A 27,347-nucleotide genomic window follows, 5' to 3' on the forward strand; every position below is an offset into this window, starting at 1 on the left:
CTCCCTCCTTCCCATATGTTCATCTGTTTTGTTTCTTAAATTCTACATTATGGGTGAAATCATATGGTATTTGTCTTTCTCTGATGGAATTATTTGACTTAGTCTAATGCATTCTAGCTCCATTAATGTCATAGCAAATAGCAAGATTTCATTCTTTTGGATGGCTGAGTAATATTCCATTGTATATACATACTACATCTTCTATATCCATTCATCAGTCAGTGAATGTTTGGGCTTTCTCCATAGTGTAATTATTGATGATAATGTTGCTATAAACATTAGGGTGCATGTACTCCTTTGAATCTGTATTTTTGTATCCTTTGGTAAATATCTACTAGTTCAATTGCTGGATCGTAGGGTAGTTCAATTTTTAGTTTCGTGAGGAACGTTTGTACTATTTTCCAGAGTAGTTGCACCAGTTTGCGTTCCCATCCGCAGTGCAGGAGGGTTCCCTTTCCTCCACATCCTCGCCAACACAAGTTGTTTCTTGTGTTGTTAATTTTAGCCATTCTGATGGGTATGAGGTGGTATCTAATTGTGGTTTTGATATGTATTTCTCTGATGATGAGTGATGGTGAGCATTTTTTGATGTGTCTGTTAGCCATCTGGATGTCTTCTTTGAAAAATGTCTGTTCATGTCTTCTGTCCATTTCTTAACTGGATTATTTGGTTTTTGCATGCTGACTTTGGTTAAGTTCTTTATAGATTTTGGATACTAACCTTTTATCAGATATGCCATTTGCAAATATCTTCTCTCATTCCATAGGCTGCATTTTAGTTTTATTGTTTCCTTTGCTGTGCAGAAGCTTTTGATCTTGGTGAAGTCCCAATAGTTCATTTTTGCTTTTGTTTCCCTTGCCTCTGTGTGTCTAGTCAGAAATTGCTATGGCTGAGGCCAGAGAGGTTGTTACCTGTTTTCTCCTCGAAGGTTTTGATGGTTTCCTGTCTCACATTTAGGTCTTTCATCCACTTTGAGTTTGTCTATGGTGTAAGAAAGTGGTCCAGGTTCATTCTTCTGCATGCTGCTGTCCAGTTCTCCCAGCACCATTTGTTGAAGAGATTGTCTTTTTTTTCTGTCGGATATTCTTTTCTGGTTTGCTGAAGATTAGTTGGCCAAATATTTGTAGGTCCATTTCTGAGTTCTCTGTTCGGTTCCATTGGCCTCTGTGTCTGTTTTGCGCCAATCATACTGTCTTGATGATTGCAGCTTTGTAATAGAATTTGATACCTGGAATCATGATGCCTTCAGTTTTGTTTTTCTTTTTCAACATTACTTTGGCTATTTGGGGTCTTTTGTGGTTCCATACAAATTTTAGGATTGTTTGTTCTAGATCTTCAAAAAACGCAGGTTGTACTTTGATAGGATTGCATTAAATGTGTAGATTTTAAATGTACTTTGATTTAATTGCATTAAATGTGTAGATTTCTTTGGGTATTACAGAAGAGAGATTCCTTTTTATTCAGAGTGTGAGAAATAAGTCCACTGACCCAATAAAAGGAGGGACGTGAAGACTTGGAGCACAGTGAAATGAGGCTTTAATCAACGTTCTCTCAAGGGCAGGTGTTTGATGGACAGGCACACTTGGGTCGCTTGCAGCAGGCAATTTGTCTTCTAACATACAAGCTGTTCCCCCGATTCCTCATTGGCTGAGTACCACAGAGGTTACAGCCTTTCCCGGAAGTCACCTATGCCCATGTAAGACAAAAGTAGTCTGATTGGAACAAATGTCCATTCTTCGAGGTAACACGGACTTTATTTTTTTGGTGCATGCTCATTGCAAAGCCGGTGAAATGTAAACCTGTGAAACGGAGAGGGGTAGACAAACCAGGAAGTTAAGTGTCTAAGGGTTTGGGACTCCATTATTGGTGGGGGAGAGTTCGTACATATTTCCAATAGGTTGTAAACCTATTGTTAACTAGACAGCACGGCTATCATTTGGTATTTCTGAAAATGAATCATCTCACTTCTCACAAGGGGAGGGTCAGTCTTTTTATCTCATTCAGGAGTGTAACTAACTGGTGGAGGTCCATCCATATTCAGAAGGGCAGTTGGCTTTACTCGGTCTACTGATTTAAATGTTAACTCATCATGGGGCGCCTGGGTGGCGCAGTCGGTTAAGCGTCCGACTTCAGCCAAGTCACGATCTCGCGGTACGGGAGTTCGAGCCCCGCGTCGGGCTCTGGGCTGATGGCTCCGAGCCTGGAGCCTGTTTCCGATTCTGTGTCTCCCTCTCTCTCTGCCCCTCCCCCGTTCATGCTCTGTCTCTCTCTGTCCCAAAAATAAATAAACGTTTAAAAAAATATATTAAAAATAAATAAATAAATGTTAACTCATCAAAAAATACCCTGAAAAAAAACCCACAAGAATAATGTTTGACCAAATATCTGGACACTCTCTTGCCCAGTCAAGCTGACAAATAAACTGTGACATCTCCTAGCAACATTTTTGGTCTGTTTGTGCTTATTATTTCCAGAAGCAAAGAAAACACAATAAACAAAACCCATTTCATATAAAATTCACTAGTGTAAGTATCTTAGCTCAGAGACCTAAAACAATTCATTTTTACTAACCTAAAGATAATCTCAGGAAAAGGAAAGCATGTAACCAGATTGTGCAGATAAAGTTCACCTCCAGTATCATATGAACCGTCAAGGAATTTTGATGTGACCTGGCTTCCTGTTTTCTTTTCTTTGTTATTCACACAATATATTCTCTGAAATCAATAACTTGTCTCTGTTGTGTCTATTTCTTCTTTTCCTTATGCATATTTTCCAGAATTTCAAAAATTTTAGTTACATGTTGAACCTGAAGGAACAACAATTTCCATTCTCTAAGCAGATTTGCATTTTAAGAGCCCTCCTTTGTTTTTTCTATGCCGTTCTGGAGCATGACTCTCTGTAGTTTTTCTTCTTAGCTTTCTAATTTGCTAAATTATTACCTATAAAGACTGAAAGGCAATGCAGTATTATTAAAATTACTCAATTCAATTACTGATGTGTTTATAAATCCCTGTGAGTATTGCTGATACAACCCTCATTATCTTTAAATATTCTTACTTTGTAATCTCACTCAAATATGATACTTGAGGCCAGTCATAGTGCTGGCTGTTTGGCTATTTCTCATGCGTTGCTGCTTTTGCTATTAAATTGTAAACATAAAACACATAATGGATATTAGTTTTCAACAATATCAACAATATCATAGACCTGTGTGCATATGTAAATGCTTTCCTTTTTGTTTTGTTCTTCTTTTAGAATTTGACTTCTTCATGGAAGATCAGTGAGGATTAACAAAACATCTGTTATAAGATTTAGTGGGCAAAAACAGTCTTGCTATAACCTTGCTTCTTAATCACTGTGTAGTTCTCAACACATTTTTTGAAGAATTTAGTAATCTTATATCTCAAAATAATGACGAGTTTTTCTCCACCTTTGCCATGGTATAAAGCAGGAATTCAAAAACCATCCAGAGCACTGTGTGCAGAGAAGGAGTTACATACGGAAGAATCTAACCACCTCTGTTTATCTAAAGCATCAACTATACGTTAATCATTGTAAATCACAACACCCTTGACTACAAAGGGGCTTACTTAAATGCCTCTTCATTTTATATTTGTTATTAAAAGAAAATAAGCAATCAAGATGAAATACTTACAATAACAGCTAAAAGTTTCTCTCTTTAAGATCACTGATTCTTAGCCATGTTAAGTCTACTGATGAGCTCACTGAAGCCATTCTTTATTTTTCTTACTCTTTTTGATTTCTAGAATTTCTTTTGATCCTGAGTTTCCATCTCTTTGTGTACATTATCCATCTGTGCTTACATGTTGTGTGCATTTTCATTTAGAACCTTGAACATATTAATCACGGTTATTTTAAATACTATATCTGATAATTCCAACATCTTTGTCATAGCTGATTTGGGTTTTAAGGATGGCTTCATGTCTCCAGAATGTTTTTCTTGCATCTTGCCGCGTTTTGTTTTTGTTGACACTGGACCTGTTAGGAACTGAGATAAACTGTCCTTTAGGATGACGTTTTATGAGTGTGAAGTAGGAGTTTTTAAATATTTTTTAAAAAATAAGTTTAAGTGTCTGAATTATTTTTAATAAAGGTATATCATTCACAAACGATCAGGTACTTTAAGTAGCCAAAAAATATATATATGATGACCTTTTTGTGTTGGCTTTCTGTTGCTTATAATGTAATGTACTAAAAACATTGATCTTTTCATGTTGATATTCTTTTATTAAATGTAGCTGCCTAAGTAGATTATCATGAAACTTAAAATAATAATAATTTAGTTAAAAATTATCATAAGAGGGGCGCCTGGGTGGCTCAGCCGGTTAAGTGTCTGACTTCAGCTCAGGTCATGATCTCACACTCCGTGAGTTCAAGCCTCACGTAAGGCTCTGTGCTGACAGCTCAGAGCCTGGAGCCTGCTTCAGATTCTGTGTCTCCCCCTCTCTCTGCCCCTCCCCTGCTCATGCTCTCTCTTTGTCTCAAAAGTAAAAATAAAAACATTAAAAAAATTTTAAATAAAAAATTACTATAAGAAATAACTTAGTTAAAAATCTACCTGCAGAAATTATTTGCAAGGCCAGCATTTGGATTTTATTTTGCAACATTCACTGTAGTAAAAAATTGAACAACTTTGATCAAGTAGCACAGGTAAGTACTGTTAGTGATTTAATGATGTGATATCTAGAATAATTTGCCCACAAGGTATTTCCATCTTTAAATTCCTAAATGATACTACTTGGCAATGAGAAAGAATGAATCCAGCCATTTGCAGCCACGTGGATGGAACTGGAGGGTATTATGCTAAAAGTGAAAAAAGTCAATCAGAGAAAGACATACCATATGTTTTCACTCATATGTGGACCTTGAGAAACTTAACAGAAGACCATGGGGGAGAGAAGGGGAAAAAAAAGTTACAGAGAGGGAGGAAGGCAAACCACAAGAGACTCTTAAGTACAGAGAACAAACTGAGGGCCGATGGGGGGTGGGGGGGTGGGGGGAGCGGGTAGCGGAGAGTGGAAAATGGGTGACGGGCATTGAAGAAGACACTTGTTGGGATGAGCACCGGGTGTTATACAGAAGCCAATCTGACAAATTAAATTAAAAAAAATTCCTAAATAAACTAGACATATCCTACATTGGGATCCTGTTTCAATATAACTTTGGTTCATTTATAATTCATACAGGAATTACAGGAAACAGGAAAAATCTTCAGGTATGTTTCCATTTTATGTAATTGGAGTTTGAGACTTGAGTTGAAATCGCTTACGATTTGTTTGCACCATTTTGCATTGTTTTTTTAGGGATTTTTTTTTCTAATTAGTAGCTATTCAAATTATATTTCTGAAATAATACAGGAAAACATCTCATATGTAATTTTGCATTCAGATTCCATGTTGCCATACTCTAATTGTAATACCAACCAAATTCCGTTCAGTCAACATTTAACAAACAATTATAGGTTGTCCACTAGTTCCAGACATTGTGATAAGATTTGGACATAGAGATGCTAACAGCAGAGAAAAAAAGAGAGGTGCACATAGATACAAAAGTGGAGGTACTGGTAGGTATAAAGACAGGTATAGGTATATCTCTACATATACTTTTATTTCCAATCTTCATTCATGAACTTACCCCTCAGCCCTGTTCTTCTTACATCCTTTCTATTCTCAATAAATGGTAACAACTCTTCAGTTGCTTTTACCAGATATATGAGTCATTTTTGCCTCACTTACTCCCCACACACCTCACAGTCTACCAGCAAAACTTCTTGGCAATAAAATACTTTCCAAATATATTCAGAATTCAGCCTGTTCTAACCACCCAGCCATTATTACCCAAGTCAATGTTGACATTATTCTTCACTTGACAAATTGAAATGACCTCATCACTGGTCTTTCTGGGTCAATCCCCTCACCCCCGTTTCCCAGTCCACTGCCTACACAGCAGGCAGAGGAATCCCATAAAAGAGAAGACACAAGTCTGTCAGCTCAAAATACTGCAGTGGCTTTCCAATTTACTGAGTCAAATCTCCACCATGGAAGACTCCTTGCCCTTCCTTCCTTCTACTCTAACTTGATCTCTCCTATCACTCCCTTCTCAAATTCTAAACACTGTAGTCTCTTCATATCTTTCCCTTGACATGCTAAGCAATGCTTTTTCTTCAGGGTCTTTGCACCCCTTGCTTGGAGCATCCTTCCTCAGCTGTTCATGTGTCATGAGTATCCTTACCTTTTTCAAGTATTTTCTCAGTTTTGCCTCAATTAGACCAACACAGTCCAGTATATTTAAATTTGAAACCACCTACCTGGAGCCTTTCCTCTTGCCCATTTCATTTCCCCATAGTACTGATTGTCATCTAACACAGTATATATGTTACACTTTTGAGTTTATCACTCGTCTCTCCACTCTTGAGTAGAAGCTAGAAAGTAGGGAATGTTGTTTTATCAGTTCAGGGAAGTTGCTACAAAACTTGGGAAAATGGCCAGCCCTAGTTTAGTTACATAAAAAATACTTGATTCATTTATTGATTGAATAAACATATATAGAAAGTTATAATTATAACTATATAGTATATTTCTATATTTAGGAATGTTTTCATTCCCAATTTTTATTTTTTAAGTCAGTTAAAAGTAAATATTGAATGCGTGAAAACTGAATTAAAAAGTAAAGATACGGGGCGCTTGGGTGGCTCAGTCGGTTAAGCGTCTGACTTCAACTGGGGTCATGATCTCGTGGTCCGTGAGTTCGAGCCCCGGCCCCGCGTCTGGTTCTGGGCTGATGGCTCGTAGCCTGGAGCCTGCTTCCGATCCTGTGTCTCCCTCTCTCTCTGCCCCTCCCCGTTCATGCTCTGTCTCTCTCTGTCTCAAAAATAAATAAACGTTAAAAAAATTTTTTTTAAAAAATAAAAAGTAAAGATACTAATGGGTCTTTAAGACACATAAGTTATTCAGGAATTTTTGGAATGTCAGGCAATGTGATAGTAAACAGTGAGGAAGAAAACAGCACTAACCATCTAGCAAAAGTTGGACTTACCACAATATTAAGATTGTTTTCATGTTAGTAGTAATTCATTTTAACAAAGTCTGAGCTTTTATTAAACTGCAAGTGCAGATATATACTTTATTCTAAATAAGTAGTGATCAACATACGTTTCTTTTGAAGTCATCCAAACTAATTAAGATATTTGGTTATAAAAAGAAAGTTACAAATCTCAGACTTTTTCTGTCTAAACTCCCTTTGTAAGTTAGGAAGTAATTGAAGTAATTAAATCATTTTATCTTTAAGATGTGCTTACATTTATCCCACTTTCAAACATGGCGTAACATTTTGTGAACAAGTCCAGTGAATTAAGACTTTGCATCTATATACTACTTTTCAGGGAAAAATGAGTGTGTACCCGAAGGCTGTCTGCAATAATGAATGCCCCTTATTTACAAATTATACTGTCCCCAAAATGTTAAACAGTCTTCCAGAATTGTATGTCACAGTGACCAGCTTTTCAATGATCAAGTCTCATTTTTACAACATCATAATTCAAAGGAAATACTTGTGCTTGTCTGACCTGCCATGCAGTAGATGGCCGATGAGCCCATGTTTAGTGCAAGGTGGTTGATGTCTTTGTAGGTTTGCAATGTAAATGAGCCCACTCACTTCTACCAGGTAATGTGAAAGTAGGCTGATGAAGGCAACTATGTTGAAGACATCTTCATATAGATATAAACAACTATCTATCTATCAAGGGGAAATATTAAGATTACATTCAACTATTTTCAATTTTCTATCTCAGATATAAAGACGACAATTCAGATTATGCAAACTCTACTTGTACGTTTTCAAACCCTGCAGAATCCCAGGTAAAGTAATATTAATAGAGTACAATGTCCACATTTCATTGTATATGCAACAAATGTCTTTTCATAGGCCAAAATGATGTTAATAAACATCATCTACAAAACAATGCATTGTGAATTTTGCAAATACTCAAAAACAAATTTCTGAAAACAGAATTCACTTTTGATTTGATATTAAGTTCTGTGTGAGTGTATGACACAGTTTGGGTTATTTCTTAAGTAACATTGTTAAATAATATGTATATAGTAAAAGAATTTTAAAGGGCCAATTTGGGGCTATGTTAAAACAAAGCTAATGAGATTGGTCCCATAACCATATGATTATGTTTAACACTACCGCTAACAATGGTTAGGATAGTAAATTTTGTGTTATGTGTTTACCACAAATAAATTTTTTTGAATCCCTTTTTTTCTTTTTTTATGTTTATTTTTTTTGAGAGAGAGAGAGAGAACACGAGCAGAGGAAGGGCAGAGAGAGAGAGGAAAGCAAGCTCTGTGCTGAGAGCGGAGAGCTTGATGCAGGGCTCAAACTCACAAACCATGAGATCATGACCTGAGCTGAAGTGGGATGCTTAACCAACTGAGCCACCCATGTGCCCCTAAACTTTTTGTTTGTTTTGTTTTGTTTTGTTTTTTTAATAGAAAGAGAGAGAGAGAGAGAGAGAGAGAGCACAGAAAAACAAGAAGAAAGACACAGACACATGGAGAGGAGGAGGCACCAGGATCTAGAAGGGGCAAAGAAGGATCCTCCAGTGGAGACTTCAAGAAAAGTACAGCCCTGCTGACAGTTTGAGTTTGGACTTCTGACCTCCAGAACTGTAAGAAAATAAATTTCCGTAGTTTTAAGCTATGCAGTGTGTGATAATTTGCTGTGGCAGCCAAGGGCAATAACACACCGTTTAGACCCAACTTTGCTTGGATTAAATAGGAACAGGAAGTAATGAAAAATATATAAAGCAGCTCATTGAATAACTAGGATGGCTGGAGAACCACGTTGGAAAATAAGCATTTATCAAGAGAGACAGAGAAGCCAGGTCCACAGACCTAATCACGTGATGGGAATTATCCAGAGAGAGGTTGGCACAGCCAGCATCACATGGCAGGCGAATTTGTGGACACAACCCCTGGTACTGTGACAGCGTCAGCCTTTGGAAAATGTCCCATGAGTTGCCACCCTCCTGTGGGGGATTCCTCAAAGGCAGTATCAGTTAATGAATAATGAAATCTCTGCTTATAACCAGAATGTCAAGTCATTTTATAAAATGAAATGGATTAGCCCAGCTTTCCACATCATGATAAATCACACCTGGGTAATAATTCCTTACTATGGAATCTGTAAGAGAGTATTAACCTTGTAATTGTTGCAACTTATGTCAGTTTTGTACCCTTCCTAGACCTGAAAGTGAAACTAGTCTAATTTGAAATGTTCATATCTGGGGCACCTGGATGGCTCAGTAGGTTAGGCGTCTGACTTCAACTCAGGTCATGATCTCATGGTTCCTGGGTTCCAGCCCAGTGTCAGGCTCTGTACTAACAGCATGGAGTCTGCTTGAGATTCCCTCTCTCTCTCTCTCTCCCTCTCTCTCTCTCTCTCCCTCTCTCTCTGCCCCCTCCCACTCATGATCTCTCTCTCAAAAATAAATAAAAGTTAAAAAATTTTTGAAATGGTCATATCTACTTAAAACTGTTTTTATATTGTCAAACAGCTTTTATTACAAAGTGTAAATATAAAGTTAGATAAAGTTAAAAATGATACACTAACTTTGCTGAATCTGTTTGTGTGGCAATCTTTAGGGATAACCAGGAGAGTGAGTGATTTACACTGTACTTTAAGTCAGACTACCTTCCTGCTAATTGTAGTTCAGGCTTGTGTTAATATTGTTGCAGGGATAGAAAAGGCTATGAAGGCGATGTGTGATTAAGATGGGTATTTTACAATATGTCCAAAGCATATTATATGCAAAGTATGCTTTGGACATATTGTGTGTGTGTGTGTGTGTGTGTGTGCACATACATACATATATATATGTGTGTGTGTGTGTGCACATACATATATATATGTGTATGTATATATATATGTGTATATATATATATATATGCACACACACACCTACACACACACACACACACACACACACACACACGCCCATACACGTATCATAAATAATTCCTCCAAGTTGATGGGGACGGCCATGTAAATAAACATTTACAATACAATGGCATAGGTCATAAATGAGGCCATGCTTCGACAGTTCAAGAGGCCAAGAGACAAATGGATCCACAGCACGAAGAAAATCTTCGCCCTGGCAAAATGTAGCCAAATGGATTTCACATTCCTTATGGTTTTTCCGATAAAATCAATCAAGTTTTTCTCATGGGAAGAATATAATGGAGGGTTAGGATGAACAGGGTTTCATCAATGACTCATTTTATTGTTACATCCTTCTTTCTTTAAAACACTAGCAAAAGTGAATGAAAATGTCTCCGCACATTTTTTGTTCTAAGTCCATTGCAATTAGGAACTAAGCCTATTGTCAACTACATGTGTGCTGGTGCCCAGATAAAGACCAAAATTGTGGGTGGCAGGCAGCCTTGTGCCTGCCTTTCTGAGGTGACTAACCCCTAGCAACTCTTACCTCTTCCTGGGAAACATTTCTTGCTCAAAGGCAAACAAATGAATCAAAATAAGACGTTAATTCAATAAATATTCAACGCCTATTTTTAAATTGGCCAGCAATTCAATCCTTATTCTATTTCATAGTTAAAACTTTGGTCATATTATCTAATTTTTAAACTATATTTATACATTCAAATGACAGCATTAAATGTGGAAAGTATGTCATAGAATGAACTTTCTTTTAATATTAAAATTTCTAGAAAGAATTGCAATTGACAGTAATTACCTAAATATTTTAATTTTTCTATTCCACCCTTTAATTGCTCTTCTTATGCAATATCAGCCATGAATTTTTATTCACATAACTAAATGGAGCCATATTTCTTTATCAGCTCTCCCTTGAGCTTCTCTTACTGGCAACTGTGCATTTCTTTCCAGATTTGCAAAGCTACATTAGTATACTCTTTAGTCAGCGATGTGCCCTCTTATTTTTAAAAAGCAAGATCTTCATTAGGAGGATCACTGTGATGGAAGATACACATCAACACATTTGTTTAAAACCACAAGCAAACCACAAATCTCTGAAGAATTTTCTGAATCAAAATTGTGTTTCTAAAACCTAGTGGAGAGTTCAATCCAAATGCCTCTTTCTGGAAATTGTCAAGTGTATTAAAATAGCTTATTCATATTTGGAGGAAGGTGGGCAAACAGAGAAACAGAACAGAGCAGGAGAAAAAAATTCAGAAATCTGCTTGATTTTCACAAAAGCAGGATGAGAGTCAGGAAAGCACAAAAAGTCAACATAAATGAAGGTGGGTGGGGTCTCGTGGCACACGCATGTTCTTCTTCTTCTACAGGCATTGAAGACACGCCTGGACTCAAATGACTTAGATGAATGGTGACTGCACCAGTGCTCAGACCTTACTTCAGTATTTGTACTTCCCATCAATGAATATCTGATTAAATACCCTAATTTCTACCGAAGATTCGATATACGAGCGTCTGTCATTTCAGAGCTAAACTGAGTGCAAGTTTATCCAGTGACACATTTCCATTTGCTTTTGTGATAAGGTGCCACACGTTTATAAGTACATTTCCAAGTATCAGAGTGACATATGTTAGAGCCACCCCAAAGGAGTCTGCCAAAAATCATCTGCTTTCCAGTGACATTACCAACTCCTTTCTGTACTGGACAGTTCTATCCAGGATGTATGCTGCAATCATTTTAACACCTACCCTGAGCCTTGACAATGGCATATCCTCCGATTGTTTCCATCATATACCTGACCCCATCAATTTATTAAAATTATCTCTCAGAATATGTGGCAACTCTGTTTTGGGGTCCACGTATCCTATGTGTTTATTTTTAATTAAGTTAATTTAATACTAATGCTATAAATGATGCCTAAACGCTGCATTTATTTTCTCAAACCTTTCTAAAAGGATTGTTACTATTTTTGGGGGGAGGGTTATTTAAGATTTCTTGGAAGATTTTCTTTTAATTTCTTTATTAGAATTTCATGGGGCGCCTGGGTGGCACAGTCGGTTAAGCGTCCGACTTCAGCCAGGTCACGATCTCGCGGTCCGTGAGTTCGAGCCCCGCGTCGGGCTCTGGGCTGATGGCTCAGAGCCTGGAGCCTGTTTCCGATTCTGTGTCTCCCTCTCTCTCTGCCCCTCCCCTGTTCATGCTCTGTCTCTCTCTGTCCCAAAAATAAATAAACGTTGAAATAGAATTTCATAGGCCGTCCTCATTCCTTCAGATATGGTAACACTAATGATATTAATTCTTAGCCCTATGTTTGTTTCCATTGTGGAAAGACTACATCTGTTTTTCCATTTATCATCTGTCCAGTCTGGCTTCCATAAACTCAGCCATCATTTAGGAAAAAAATGCGTCTTCCTTCATTTCATTCATTTTCTTTCATTGACTCGTTTTTATGTTTTTCTTTAGAATTGTTCCCATTTTTTGTGTGACTATAGGGCTACAACATTGTAAACACCAAGTTGATGCCTTTCCATTTCACTCAGTGAACTTGATTCTTAGTAAAAATACGTTCAGGTACAAACATTTTTCTTTTTCTTTTTCTTTCTCTTTCTTTCTTTTCTTTTTTTTTTTTTTGTAACTTTATTTATAATCCCATTAACATTTTCCTCTCAACTGAATAGAAATGCAGGAAGATTTTTCAGGCTGGAAAAGTTCCAGGGTTGCTGTAAAAATGGTATGTGGGGTTAACAAGAGAGAAACGTCTGCAGGGGATTGATGGTTTTGAGACTAAATGTGTTCAGTGTACTCAAAGGTGGAGAACAATCTAATTGAAGCAGAGGTGTAAGTTTGCAAAAGTCATGATATAGTTGAAGTTCTAGTTTTCCTGAGAAACCTATCTAAAGTAAAAGATTCATCACAAATTAGCTGTAATATGCTTTCTAAAATGTTAGAGGAGGAATAAGATAATGAATGGAAATGGAGGCTTTCTTTTAGGTTTATTAGTTGGAAGGAAGGAAGTACTTATACAATAATTTAGATTTTTACCTGTGAAGGAGAGAGAGAGAAAGGCAAGGGCTACATATTGCTAGGATCAGAGAAGAAAGGCAGAGCATCACTATAGATTCTTCAGGTGTTAATAAGATAATAAAAATAACATGAATAACATTGGGGCAAAAAATTGGCAATGTAGATGAAATGAGGAGATTTCTTTAAAAACACACCACCTGTCAAAACTGAGACCAGAAGAAATGAAAATTTTGAAAAGCTTTCTATGTACTAATGATATTCCATTCAAGATTAAATCTTTCTTTCAAAATACATTCTAGGCCCATAAAGATTTTCTGGTCATGAAGAAACAGTTTTAAACTCCTTGGAAGCTTGATGTAGCTCAGCACCAAAACCATACGTATTTTAAGAATGAAAGACACAGATGAATATCCTTCATGAATATTGAAACAAACTATCTTAACAAGATATTAGCAAAGCAATTCCAAAAATATATAAAAAGGTTAGTACACTGTGACTACATGGATTTTACCAAAAAAATGTAAAATTGTTTTAACATTTGAAAATCAATGTATTTTACACTTAGCAGAATAAAGGAGAAAATCATAGGATCTTCTCAACAGATGCAGAAAAGCATTTGATTGGATGTCAAATCACACATGGTATCACCTTCTGACACATTAGTAATATAAAGTTATTTCTTCAGTCTGATAAAAGACGTCTACAAGAATCCTACAGCTCATGAACCACTTGTGAATTACAGGCACAAGAACAGAGAAGAATATTCTCTGTCAACAATAGAATATTCCTTGTTGTACGGAAGATACTAGCTATGGAGTGAGGCAAAGAAACAATAGAGAATAAAGTACGTATATTTGAAAAGGAGACGTAAAATTTTCTTTCTTACAGTCAGCATAACCACCTGTGTAGAAAATCCTAAGGAATCTTGCCCAAAACCCAACTAGAATTAACGAAATTAAAAAGCCAACCCCTAAAAATAATTCTATTTCTACACACTAGCAATTCCTAATTAGAATCTTAATTAAAAACTTAAGATTTTCAATAACCTCAAAACATAAAATGCTTAGAAATATGCTTCATAAAAATGTACAGATTGTATATATTAAAAAAACGTGAGGGCCCCTGGGTGGCTCTGATGGTTAAGCGATTGACTCTTGATTTCGACTCAGGTCATGATCTCACAGTTGTGACATGGAACCCTGCACAGGCTCCATGCTGACAGCCCAGAGCCTGCTTGGAATTCTCTCTCCCTGTCTCTCTCTCTGCCTCTCCCTCTCTCTCTCTCTCCAAATAAATAAATAAGCTTTAAAAAAGCAAAAAAAAAATTGTGGAGGGAAATTAAAGGATATTTAAGTAAATAGAGAGATATGTCATGATAATGTATGGGAAGGCTTATTATGTTAGTTGTCCTCAAACATATAGAGATTAGTGAGATTCACTGGAGGAAGAATTTTTTTTTCAACAAATTGATGAAAAAAATACTAAATTTTTGGTATAAAAATTGAACCTTGCCTTCTGACACAAATTATACACAAAAAGTAATTTACAATGAATTATAGACCTAAAGTCAAAATGAAAACTGTAAGACTTTCAGGAAAAACAATGACTAAATCTTCATAACTGTCATGTAGGCAAATTTTACTCACACCAGAAAAAGGCACTAGAGCATGAGGAAGAAAACATAATAAATTGGACTTTGACAAATTAAATATTTCTGCTCTTTAAAAAACACCCATAAGAAAATGAAAATATAAACCAGAGACTGGGAAAAATACTATAAAACACATTTCTAACAAACGGCTTGTATCCAGAGTGTATATTTTTTAGGTGGGCAAAAAGTTCAAACAAATATAAAAGAAGATAGGAATGACTAATATGGACATTAAATATGCTCAACATGTTCACTATCTTTAGTCACATAAAACTTAAAGCCACATAGAAATACCATTTTACATTGACTAAGTAGCTAAAATTATCAAGTCTGATTCTGTCTCATGTTGATGGAGAATTCCTGCAACCGAAATTCACACACTTCTGGTGAAAATGTAAATGGTACAACCACTTTTGAAAAGGGTTGGCAGTTTCTTCCATAGTTAAGTATACGTTTACCATATGACTCAGAAATTAATTCTATTTTTATCTATATTCAAGAAAAATCAAACCAGCAACCACACATCAAGCACACACACAACTGTTTATGGAACATTAGAGCTTTCCCCCCCATATATTCCAGAACCCAAAACAGGTCAAATTTTTTTATAGATGAAGAAAGTAAATATTGGTACACCTATACAATGAGATTTTACTCAGGAGTAAAACTGAGTTACAAATGCATAACAGCACATATTAGTCTTAAAAACATTTTGCTGAGGAAAACAAGGCAGTTTGAAAACAATACCTCCAGTATTGTTCCATGGATATGAAGATTAATAATGGACACAAATAATAAATGATTATAGAAATTAAATTATTGAGTATTTGGGGGGTGTGAATAGGAAAAAATGATTGCTGAGCTCATGAGGGAACTCAGGTTGGTGACAGCAATGTTCTACATACTGATTGAGACAGGATTACATAGGTATATATATTTGTCAAAAATCTGTAAATTGTAAACTTAAAAGCATACATTTTATATTAAGTAAATTATATCTCACTGACAAAATCAAATGTTGGCAGAGATGTGGAGTGACTAGACATTTTATACCTTGCTGTGGGGAATACCAATTGGGGCAGACATATTGGAAAATGCTTCGGCTTGTGCACTGAGATTACATACACTCACACTTGATGATCCAGAAATTCTAATGCCTGTATGCAGAGGAAATGAGTACACATTTGTACAAAAGACAGCATCACAATAAATCAAAATCTCTAACTGGAAACAACCTTTAAAATAAATAAATAAATTATTGCAATGGGGTACTACACAAGAACGAAAATGAACAATTATTGCTAAACACACACACACACACACACACACACACACGTAAGTCTCTCAGACATAATGCTGACAGTAAAAAACAAAAGCTAGTATTAAAAAAATAGTATTATAAATACAGAAGAGTACAAAACAAAAATTAAACAAAACTAAATTAGGCCATTGGAAAGCATAATAGTGGTTCTCACGGGCAAAGTTGGAAGTAGTCACAGGGTTTCTTCAGATACTAAAGATGTCTATCTTTGATCTGTTATACAGATAAGTTCATTTCAAGGAAACATATGAAATACACATATATGTGTGTATATATATCTATCTATATATATTTGTATTTTGCTATATGTGTATTTTCCTTTATGAGTGTTATGTTTGATTAAAAACACTTATTAAAAAATTGAGATATATTTCTAATTTGTTACTGTTTTCTAAGCTTAAACAATCAAAACTGATTCACATTGGTTGAACAAGCCAGTAAAATTACCACATTTTGAGGGGCACCTGAGTGGCTCAGTTGGTTAAGTGTCTGACTTCAGCTCAGGTCATGATCTCACAATTTGTGGGTTCTAGTTCGACGTCAGGCTCTGTGCTGACAGCTCAGAGCCTGCTTTGGATTCTGTGTCTCCCTCTATGTCCCTCCCCCATTCGTGCTGTGTCTCTCTCTCTCTCAAAAATAAAAATAAACATAAAACTCTAAAAAAAAATTACTTCATTTTATTGCCCTCTGTATCTATTAGTACAGATTGAATTTTTATCTTTCACTACCACAAAATCTAATCAGGTAAAAATTACAACCAAACATAGCCCTACAGATAATAGGTCACTTAGATAGTTTTAGAACAAAGCTAAAACATCCCTTTCTTTCATTGCATGCTGTTATCTGCTTTTTCTAAATGATGAAGGAAGCAAAGTTCCTTCTGTGATCAGAAAAACAGCAACTAATAAGTTAGAGAATGCATTATTAAAATGTTTTTCCCGAATGTAATCTGATCTTAGAAAGTAAGTAAATTCGGAGCACCTGGGTGGCTCAGCTGGTTAAGCATCTGACTTCAGCTCAGGTCATGATCTCACAACTCCTGAGCCTGAGCCCCGCATCGGGCTCTGTGCTTGACAGCTCAGAGCCTGGAGCTTGCTTCAGATTCTGTGTCTCCCTCTCTCTCTGGCCCTCTCCCACTCATGTTCTATACCTCTCTCTCAAAAATAAAAAAAACATTAAAAAAATTAGAGAGTAGGTAAATTCTAATAACTTAAGCTTAATTTTTTTTCATTGATAAAATTGTAATTGTAATATTTTCTTTATATAATCTATTTTAAGTTATACAGTTGGTTTCCAATGATCAGAATTACAATGACCCTCGTATTTTGTACATTGGTATAGAGTGATGTCAGGTGAACCCTTTCACTGACTTATTCCTAATTGTTTTTTCCATTTGTTTACACTGCAGTTTTGAAATATAAACTTCAGCATATAACTTTATATGTTTAGAATTATAGATATTTTAACATAAAAAATAAAAGACACCATTTCATACAAAAATATAAACTAAGTTATAAATTTTCTTTCTCACCTCCTCTTTGGATTTAAATGTAGAAGTGAGCTTCATTGAAGCATAATGCATTAGAATACATTGAATTTGATACTGATAAAATAAATACTTCCATATGAAATTTGGCTATATTTTATTTGTTTATTATTTATTTAATGCATTTTTTTTAATTTTTGACTTTTTTAAATGTTTTTATTTATTTTTGAGAGACAGAGAGAGACAGAGCATGAGTGGGGGAGGGGCAGAGAGAGAAAGAGACAAAATCCGAAGCAGGCTCCAGGCTCTGAACTGTCAGCACAGAGCCTGATGTGGGGCTCGGACCCCACTAACTGTGAGATCATGACCTGAGCTGAAGTTGGACACTTAACTGACTGAGCCACCCAGGCGCCCCAAGTTTATTTATTTTTGAGAGAGATAACGCAAGTGGGGGAGAGGCAGAAAGAAAAGGAGAGAGAGAATCCCAAGCAGGCTTCCACACCATCAGGACAGAGCCTGATGTGGGGCTTGGTCTTACAAACCATGAGATCATGACCTATACCAAAATCAAGATTCAGATGCTTAACCAACTGAGCCACCTAGGTACCTCAGTTTTACTATATTTTTTAAAAAACACCTGTGTATTCTGAAAAGTGTTGCTTCTGTAGGATAATAAACTGACCACGCCTTCTGATTACTTAAAAGTTTTGTTTTGAAATGAAAGACCTGGAGCATTTGCTTTGTGTATCATATCGATTTGAATTGCCACCAATCAGAATCACAAGCACACATTCATAAACAAACCAAGGCAAAAAAAAAAATAATAATAAGGATGCAGTAATGGTCTTAAAGTCCATGTATAATTAGCTAAGCTTACAATTAACTGAGTGCTCTTTGTGGGGCTCAACATACAAAGTCCGATGGCAGAATTAACACCCTGTATGTTTCTGAGGCTCCTGAGTTCCTTTTTACTGTTTTGTTTGTGCCCCTGCACTCTTTGTAGAGCTCCCTGCTCTCTTCCTCCAGCTCTCACCTCCCTAATTAGTGAAGCTTATTTTCCACTCCTCTGTGCATGGCCAAATGTTTCCCAGGAATAAGACAGTATATGAGATTACCAGTGAAACATCTAAATAAAGCTCATTGCTAAAAACATATGAAATTATATTGTGGTTTTTAAACCATTAAACCAGAGACTTGGAATGGATAAATTATCTTTGGTTTTGCATTAGACACAGAAGACCACAGAAAACTGAACTGAAATTTGTTAAATGGTTACTATGTGCCAGGTACCAATTCTAAATGCTAAGATTTAAGCAAAATACAAAATTTTTTGAAGATCATGTTGCCAGAGAGAGGTAAAGCCAAAGGCCCACGCCTACCCGACTTCAAATCCCGAACTCTTCTTTAAATGCCACAGTATTCAGTTTTAAATATGTGCTGGTTTCGGGGCGCCTGGGTGGCGCAGTCGGTTAAGCGTCCGACTTCAGCCAGGTCACGATCTCGCAGTCCGTGAGTTCGAGCCCCACGTCAGGCTCTGGGCTGATGGCTCAGAGCCTGGAGCCTGTTTCTGATTCTGTGTCTCCCTCTCTCTCTGCCCATGCTCTGTCTCTCTCTGTCCCAAAAATAAATAAACGTTGAAAAAAAAATTTTTTTTAATATGTGTATGCACACATGTTTACAATCTGGGTACAATTTGTGCACTATATGTGTGTATATGCATAATATGTCTAAGTTTATATAATGTGTGTAATGCATACTACATATATAATAATGTATATGTATGTATATATATACATGTATATATGATTATATATATATATAGTATATATAGGTTGATAGATATAAATATATGTATTTGTGTGTATACATATATACAGTTTTAAAAATGTGTACATTTAAAATATACATATTTAAAATATATATATATTTAAAATTTATATATATACACACAGATTTTTAAAATTTGCACTATGTCAGCTTGAGTGCCTCAATTGACTCTTCCATAAAATGGGAACAATATAATAGAACATAAATCAGAGAAATGTTAGAATAATTAACTCAAGAAGTGTGCTTAGAATGGTAAATTACACATAGAAATATTTCAGTACCTTTATCAAAAATGCGTATTTACAGGCTACTCTTTTTATTATTTAATTTATACTGATTTTTCTTGTCTTCTCTTGGCTCTGGTTTTTTTTTTTTTTCTGAGTCCCATATAATCAGTTTACCACTCTATAAAAATTTAGGATGGTCATTTTCTTCTACCAAAGTTTAATAGTCTATGTGTTTATAAACTTGATTAAAGCTGATGCAAACTAATATTTATAGAGTGGCCAAATATTTTAACATCCAGTCCTGGAAATCTTTGAGAAAGAAAGCAGGTGCTACCACTAACACGAGGACAAGAAGCCTGAAGTGTGACTATTATGGGAAAATGGTGGCAGATGTTCATGATACCGTGTATCGATTGTGTCGCCAGAATGCTTTTGTGTCTAATCAATATGGTGTAATAAATGTATGCTGTATGTCATCCTGGAACATTACTTTTTACATTAGTATTGCCGATGAATGAGCTCTACTCATCTCTAAATTGAGAAGTTCTGTCTTTTATGACAGGTTCCATTTGTTTTTCTGTTCTGGCTTCAGTGAGAGATTAAGTAATTTAAACTCTGAAATTTTGGTGGGAAAAAATACACCCTCAGGTAGGGTCTAAGAATTCCAATTTGTACTCAGAGAGGTTCACAAAAATTTTATTTGAAACAAATGGCCTCTGGTTTTACACTTTTACCATTTCATGATAGCTCTTATGAAGATTGTATATGATTACTATATGTTATAGTATAGGGTTGTAATTCCTCAAATTATTTTGAATATGGGTAGAATTTAAATTATAAATACATCTAAGTATTTAGTATTTAATTAATTTTCCATTATATAGTCTATCAATGTACCTTTTCAGTCAATCTTGTAGATAAATTGATACACATTCTGAATAAGATCAAAATTAACAGTGTTCACTGTTTTTACACATGTATCTATACTATCACATGGTTATGTGATTTTGACAGGATACTAAAAGTGTAGAGTTGAGGTTGATTGACAACAGTTATCATGACAATACCGTGACTTTTCAACCTTTAACCTGGAAGGAGAACTGTCAAAAATGTCCTTCAAAGTACCAGGCAACTCCTCAGCTACAGCTAATGGAATCTGTCACTAAAACAAGTTTAAAATTTTGGATATGCTTTTCCAGAATAAAGAACCTTAATATTAGATACTATATTAGTTAGACTGGAATGATTCTGTGTTCCTATAACAACTTATTAATTTTTTCCCTTTAATTACTGCAGATTCATGATTTGAAAGAATGGGGCAGGGATGAATTTGCAAAAAAATGATCAGGTGATCAGTTATTGTAAGACAGGCAGGGATTCTATGGGAATAGAGAGTATGGGAAAGAGACTGGGAATATATTCAGATTCTAGGAACAAAAGAGATGAGTAAGTTTAGATGCAAGTATCTCATCCTTTTACTCTATTGTCCCACCTTAACCTTCCAGTAGTCCCTCTTAGTTTTTCTAAAATGCACATTTTAGTGGTTTTAATAGAAGTGACTTTATTCAAGTAGAAACCTGTTAACACAGCTTTATTACCATGATATGCAGAACACTTTCAAACGTTGGGCCGTAGGTAATTTAGCAGAACACCTTAATAAGTTGGGATCAATACATTTAGATAAGGAGACTAATTTGGATAAATGATGGTAAGGAAAATTAATCTGTTGAAAAAAGTGAGAGCGATATTAGGGGCTAAGGCTGATGGATGCATGGAGCAAGAATGGAAAAGATGACATTAATTGAGGTCTTAACAGAGGCATGGGTAAGCAAAAACAAATAAACAAACAAAATCAATACTGTGGGTAAAATGTTTAACATTCTGCTTTAAGTTGTTGATTGTATAACGATATACCCTGAATTCTCTCTTGCTCCAAACCTTCAATAAGAGTTCATTGTATAAATAAGCAGTATATTCACAAAACAGTGTGGAAGGAAGTAAAACAGTAGAAGTATTTCTTAGTGTAGATAAAAATGGTGTGAAAAGATTGCAGATTCAATGGGGCCAATCACATAGCAGAATTCAATGGTGTAGGAGTTTATAATAAGAAGGGTGTAACCCTTCTGAAGATTCTCCTAGATGATTAATTATTGGTGACTGAACTATTATATTTGAGTATTAAAGGCAATGATCCCCTCAAAGCAGAATTCTCCAGGCACCCAAAACTTAAGGCACACATATGCAATGGTGTATTTGTCTGTATTTGTTACTAGAAAAGCATATCTACCATACTCACTCCCCTATTAAATTGACTTTAAAACAGAGGACTTATCTGAGTTTTTAAGACGATTATATGCCTAGAACTGGTCTTAGGATAGGTCAAGAACAATGAATGATTGGTCCTCCATGCTTAAAGTGTGCTTGCTCTACACAGAAGCTTCACTGGCATCAACTTAGAAACTGTAGAACATGGAGAACCTCCAGTCCTGAACCCAGACCACCGAATCATAACCTGAAATTTATCAAAGGTACCCAGCAGATTCAAATGCACATTGAAGTTCCAAAAGCACCACTAACTGCAGTTGCCTACTGTTTTGTAAAAAAAATACTCCGAAGTTAATGGCTTAAAATTAAAAAAAAATATTGTATCTTTGCTCATGTGTTTTTGAGTTGATTGGTCCTCCTGCTGGACTCTTTAGAATATTCTATGCTGCTGCAGCCAGACGGTAGCTTACGCTGGAACATTCAAAGTGACCTCACTCATGAGTGTGTAGTGGGGATATCTGGAAGTCTGGGACCCCTTTCTCTCAATCCCTCTCTGTTCTTCCTTGTGGTATGTTGGATTTCTTTTCAAAATACTTAGATCCCAAGAGCATTCTGAAGAAAAACAAGCTGCAGTGTAGACATGCTGCAATGCTTACCAAGCTTTTATTTATGTCATGTTTGATTATCTTCCGCTGACTGAGGCCAGTCACAAGACCAAAGTCAGAATCCATGTGGAAGGCAGAAATTCAAGGCTTTGAATTTCAATGTCATCCTGTTATTCCTCATGAAATTGGTGTTCTTAAAGGTAAAATGGACATATCAATTTTCCAAGTGGCAGATAGTTGGTTATTTTGCATTTGGCAATCAAAATAATGGGGACATGTAAACCCCCATTTTCACAAGGCAAAGAAACATTACCGAGACTCATGTAGTCCTTGTGTTCAAATACATTCAATAAATGTTGTTCTTTTTATAGGTAAATAAATCCAAATTTGATTAAAAGAATTAAGCTGGCCAAAAACAAATAGGGCTAGTTGCTATAAAAATTAATTATGTGTTCAGGATATTCATTTGGTCTGCAAATGTAAAATAAATAAGATAAACAGATCTCTCTACAACTATTAATCACAATGTTGAATAAGAAAAAGGGAATCATATGGCATTCTTGAATAGAATTTGACTTCCACAGAAGGGTTGCATTAAACTGAGTTGTCTCTAAGTCCAAGAAGTGAGAACATGAAATCATTGGGTGACCCTCACACTTAAAATCAGCAATAATTTTACATTAATGTCTACAAGTAATTTGGCAAGCCTGTCTGAGCACCAGTTTTGGCTAATATAAAGTCTCAGCTATAATATACTTTTGGAAAGTTTTATATTTTGTAATCAGAGTTGAGGGCTCTAATGGGTCAGTGATAAGCAGCCTCAGCTACTGGCATATTCATTGTTCCATGACCAGAGATAACATTAAAATTTATATGCATGGCATAAGAACAGCTTCATTCATCTTTGTAGTCGTAAAGTATAGTCACCAAACAACACTTCTCCACAAAAATACTTCTGTGAGACTTAGCCTGCTTTCCAGTCTTTGGAAACCTGAATATATGGCCATGTCTTATACAGTTGCATCACTAGAATAAGATATCAAATACTCGAAAAGTCACAATTTCTCAAATAATGGATCTTTCAGTTTTCTCAGGAGCTGAGACACAATGCTTAGAATTCAATGATATAGGCTAAGAATAGAATCCATAAAGATGCAGACTCTGCGTAGTAAAATGATAGCAAATGCTCTGACTTTGAGAGGAAAATCAGAGCTTCAGTTCTGTGAAACCAAGGGAAGTTCTTCAATGTGAAAGCCATGGCTTCTGCTTTTACAGGTAGTCTGCCTGAGGAGCTGGTGTGTATTTAAGAATGTTTTGATAGGTCTAGGGAAGAAGGGCAGTGGGGTTGATATATTATGTCTCTTTAGGACTATCCTGAAGATATCAGACGTTTGTTTGCCTGCTTTTATTGACCTCTGTGTTACATACGTGGGCTAAGGCAAATTTAGAAACATCTTAAGTACATATAATTTACAGGGAAACAAAGAAGACAGCCAATTCACCAGAAATTTAATAGAGAGAGATCCCGGAAAGAGAAAACCTCAAAGAGCCCTCCTAGGAACTAAGGCAAATGTGTGGATCAAGAAAACTGCACACATGTGCTAGCCTCCACTCACATAGAACCAATCAGAGAAAACATGAGGCAAACTTGGTAACATTCCCCAAGCTCTATGCAGACCATCAACATAGGGCAGAAACACAAATGGTGAAAGGGAACCTCTCTCTAACCAAACACTGAAAGGTAAGCTATACCTACCCAGGGTCAATTCCTAGGAAAATAGACTTAAAATAACATCATACTCATCCCGGCACTCTGAAATACTGTGTGCAGGACCAAATTAAAGTCCTAAGCCCAGTACCTCAGAGTGGGACCTTATTTAGAGATAGCATCTTTAAAGAGAAAATCACATTAAAGTGAGGTTATTGACTGAATCCTAATCCAGGATGACTGGTCTCTTTATTAGAAAGGGAAACTTGGACATAGATGTAAACAAAGGTAAGATGATGTGAAAAAAACGCACAGAAAGGACAGCCATATACAAGTCAAGCAGAGAAAACTAGAAAAGATTCTTCCCTTTTAGTCTTCAGAAGTAACTAACCCCTGCCTTGAGGTTGGTCTTTTAGCTTGTGAGCTATGAGATGACAGTTTTCTGTTGTTCAAACTATAGTATTTTGTTACAGCATCCCTGGCAAACAATTGCAAAGGTGCAAAAATCTAAACTCTTTGGACTATAATAGTGGCCTCCCAGGCATACACACATACACACAATAGCAGAGGATAGAAATCTAACTGACCAAGGGGGCATAAAGAACAAATTCTGAACAAAAAGTGGTACATGTTGATCCAGGAATGACTCTTAGATGGCTAGGCCAATAAAAACAAAAGGAAAGATCTGTGTAGGGACATCTGAGGCTGCCCAAAGTGGGAAAATAGACTGGAGAATTAGCCCATCATGTCTCTAAATAAAGAAGTAAGGAAGTAAACAAAGACAATAATATCAATATCAAGAATGCATCAGGACCCAGAATTGCTAAAATCTATCATTTAAATTGTTTTCCAAGAAGCATGAGACATGAAAACAAATGGGCAATTTGAACTGTAGACATTAAAAATAGCAGACAATAAAAACTCACAGTGGTGGACAATTGGTATGGTTTGCAAGCAAAGTCTTCTCAACATTGATTGTAAATATAGTTAAAAATCTAAAGGAAACCATGTTTAGAGAATTATAGGAAGGTGAGATAACAAGGTCTTATCAAATAGGCAGATGTGAATAGATAGAAATTATTTTTATTTTTTATTTTATTAAAGCTTACTTATTTAGAGACAGAGACAGAGACAGAGAGAGAGAGAGGGAGAATCCCAGGCAGGCTTCAAACTCACAAACCATGAGATCCTGACCTGAGGTGAGTTGGATGGTTGACCAACTGAGACACCCAGGTGCCCCAAAAAGAAATTATTTTTAAAAGTGGGAATTATGGGGCGCCTGGGTGGCTCAGTCGGTTAAGCGTCCGACTTCGGCCCGGGTCAGGATCTCGCGGTCTGTGAGTTCGAGCCCCGCGTCAGGCTCTGGGCTGATGGCTCAGAGCCCGAAGCCTGCTTCCGATTCTGTGTCTCCCTCTCTCTCTGACCCTCCCCCATTCAAGCTCTGTCTCTCTCTGTCTCAAAAATAAATAAACGTTAAAAAAAAAAGTGGGAATTATGATATACAAAAAGTGTAATAACTGAAGTTAAAATTTCACTAGAGGAAGTTTGATCATCAGTTTGAATTGGCAAAAGAGAGAATACGCTAACTTAAAAGTAGATCAAGATAACGTGCAATCTGAAGAATGAAGAAAAATGAATAGAGTTCCAGAGAAATGTCACAAGTGTATGATTCCATTTATATGAAATGTTCCAAATATGCATATTTATGTGACCAAAGTAGATTAGTGGGTTTTGGGGTTCTGCATTTAAGAAGCTTGGGAGTCACTAATCTACTCTATCAAGAAGTAACAACTCGGGGCGCCTGGGTGGCGCAGTCGGTTAAGCGTCCGACTTCAGCCAGGTCACGATCTCGCAGTCTGTGAGTTTGCGCCCCGCGTCGGGCTCTGGGCTGATGGCTCAGAGCCTGGAGCCTGTTTCCGATTCTGTGTCTCCCTCTCTCTCTGTCCCTCCCCCGTTCATGCTCTGTCTCTCTTTGTCCCAAAAATAAATAAACGTTGAAAAAAAAATTAAAAAAAAAAAAGAAGTAACAACTCAATAGACTGGAAAATCAACAACTCTTATTAGAGGGGACCCAGGGAAAAATCACTGCTGCCAAGTTTCAAGGCAGGTAGGTGAATACAGGAAATTGCAGTTTGAACAGAGACTCAAAGGGCTTTCCACCATGGGAACCAGCACCAGGATAAGAAAAACTGCACAGTAATTGATGAAATGCTGGAGATCAGGTGTAGAGAAGTCTGAGCGTTAAAAACTGCAGTAGGAACCAGTAATGAGACAGACCTCACAGCGTTGTGAGATTTATCTCACATTTACAAATTTACAAATCACATACCAACTTGTGTGACTTAGAAGTCACCTATCAATACATGGAGACAAAATATTTGATAAAATTCAACACTCATTCATGATAAAAACTCTCACTAAATTAGGAATAGAGAATGAACTTCCTCAACTTAATAAATAATATCTACAAAATACCTGCACCTATATCATACTTAATGGTGAAAAATGTAAAGCCTTTCCACTAATATCATGTACAAGGGAAAGATGTCCCTTCTCTGCACTCCTTTGCAACATTGTACTGGAAGTCCTAGCCAATGCAATCAGACATGAAAAGTATATAAAAGTATATAGATGGGTAATGAAGACCTAAAACTCTCTTTGTTCACAGATGACATGATTGTCTATGTAGAAAATGGATAGAATCAGCAGGGAAACTTCTGGAACTAATAAGTTATTATACAAGTGTAATTCTGGTTCTTGCTATCACATTATTGGTGGAAGTGAAACTCGATCCATATTTCTTCAATATTTTTCTTTTTGCTTCAGAGAGTATCGTTTGTTTTGATCTATATTCAAGGTCACACACATTTTTTTAAATCTCCAGTCTGCTGTGAGTCTAAATGGCATTTCAAAAAATTTTTGTTATTTGAGGAACCTCCACACTGTTTTCCAGAGAGACTGCACCAGTTTGCGATTCCATCAACAATGCAAAAGAGTTCCCATTTCTCCACATCCTTGCCAACATCTGTTGTTTCCTGAGTTGTTCATTTTAGCCACCCTGACAGGTGTGAGGTGGTATCTCATTGTGGTTTTGATTTGCATTTCCCTGATGATGAGTGATGTTGAACATCTTTTCATGTGTCTGTTAGCCATCTGGATGTCTTCTTTGGAGAAGTGTCTGTTCACATCTTCTGCCCATTTCTTTACTGGATTATTTGTTTTTCAGGTGTTGAGTTTGGTAAGTTCTTTATAGA

This window comes from Prionailurus viverrinus, chromosome A1 (assembly GCF_022837055.1).
Source record: "Prionailurus viverrinus isolate Anna chromosome A1, UM_Priviv_1.0, whole genome shotgun sequence".
Taxonomy (NCBI): Eukaryota; Metazoa; Chordata; class Mammalia; order Carnivora; family Felidae; genus Prionailurus; species Prionailurus viverrinus.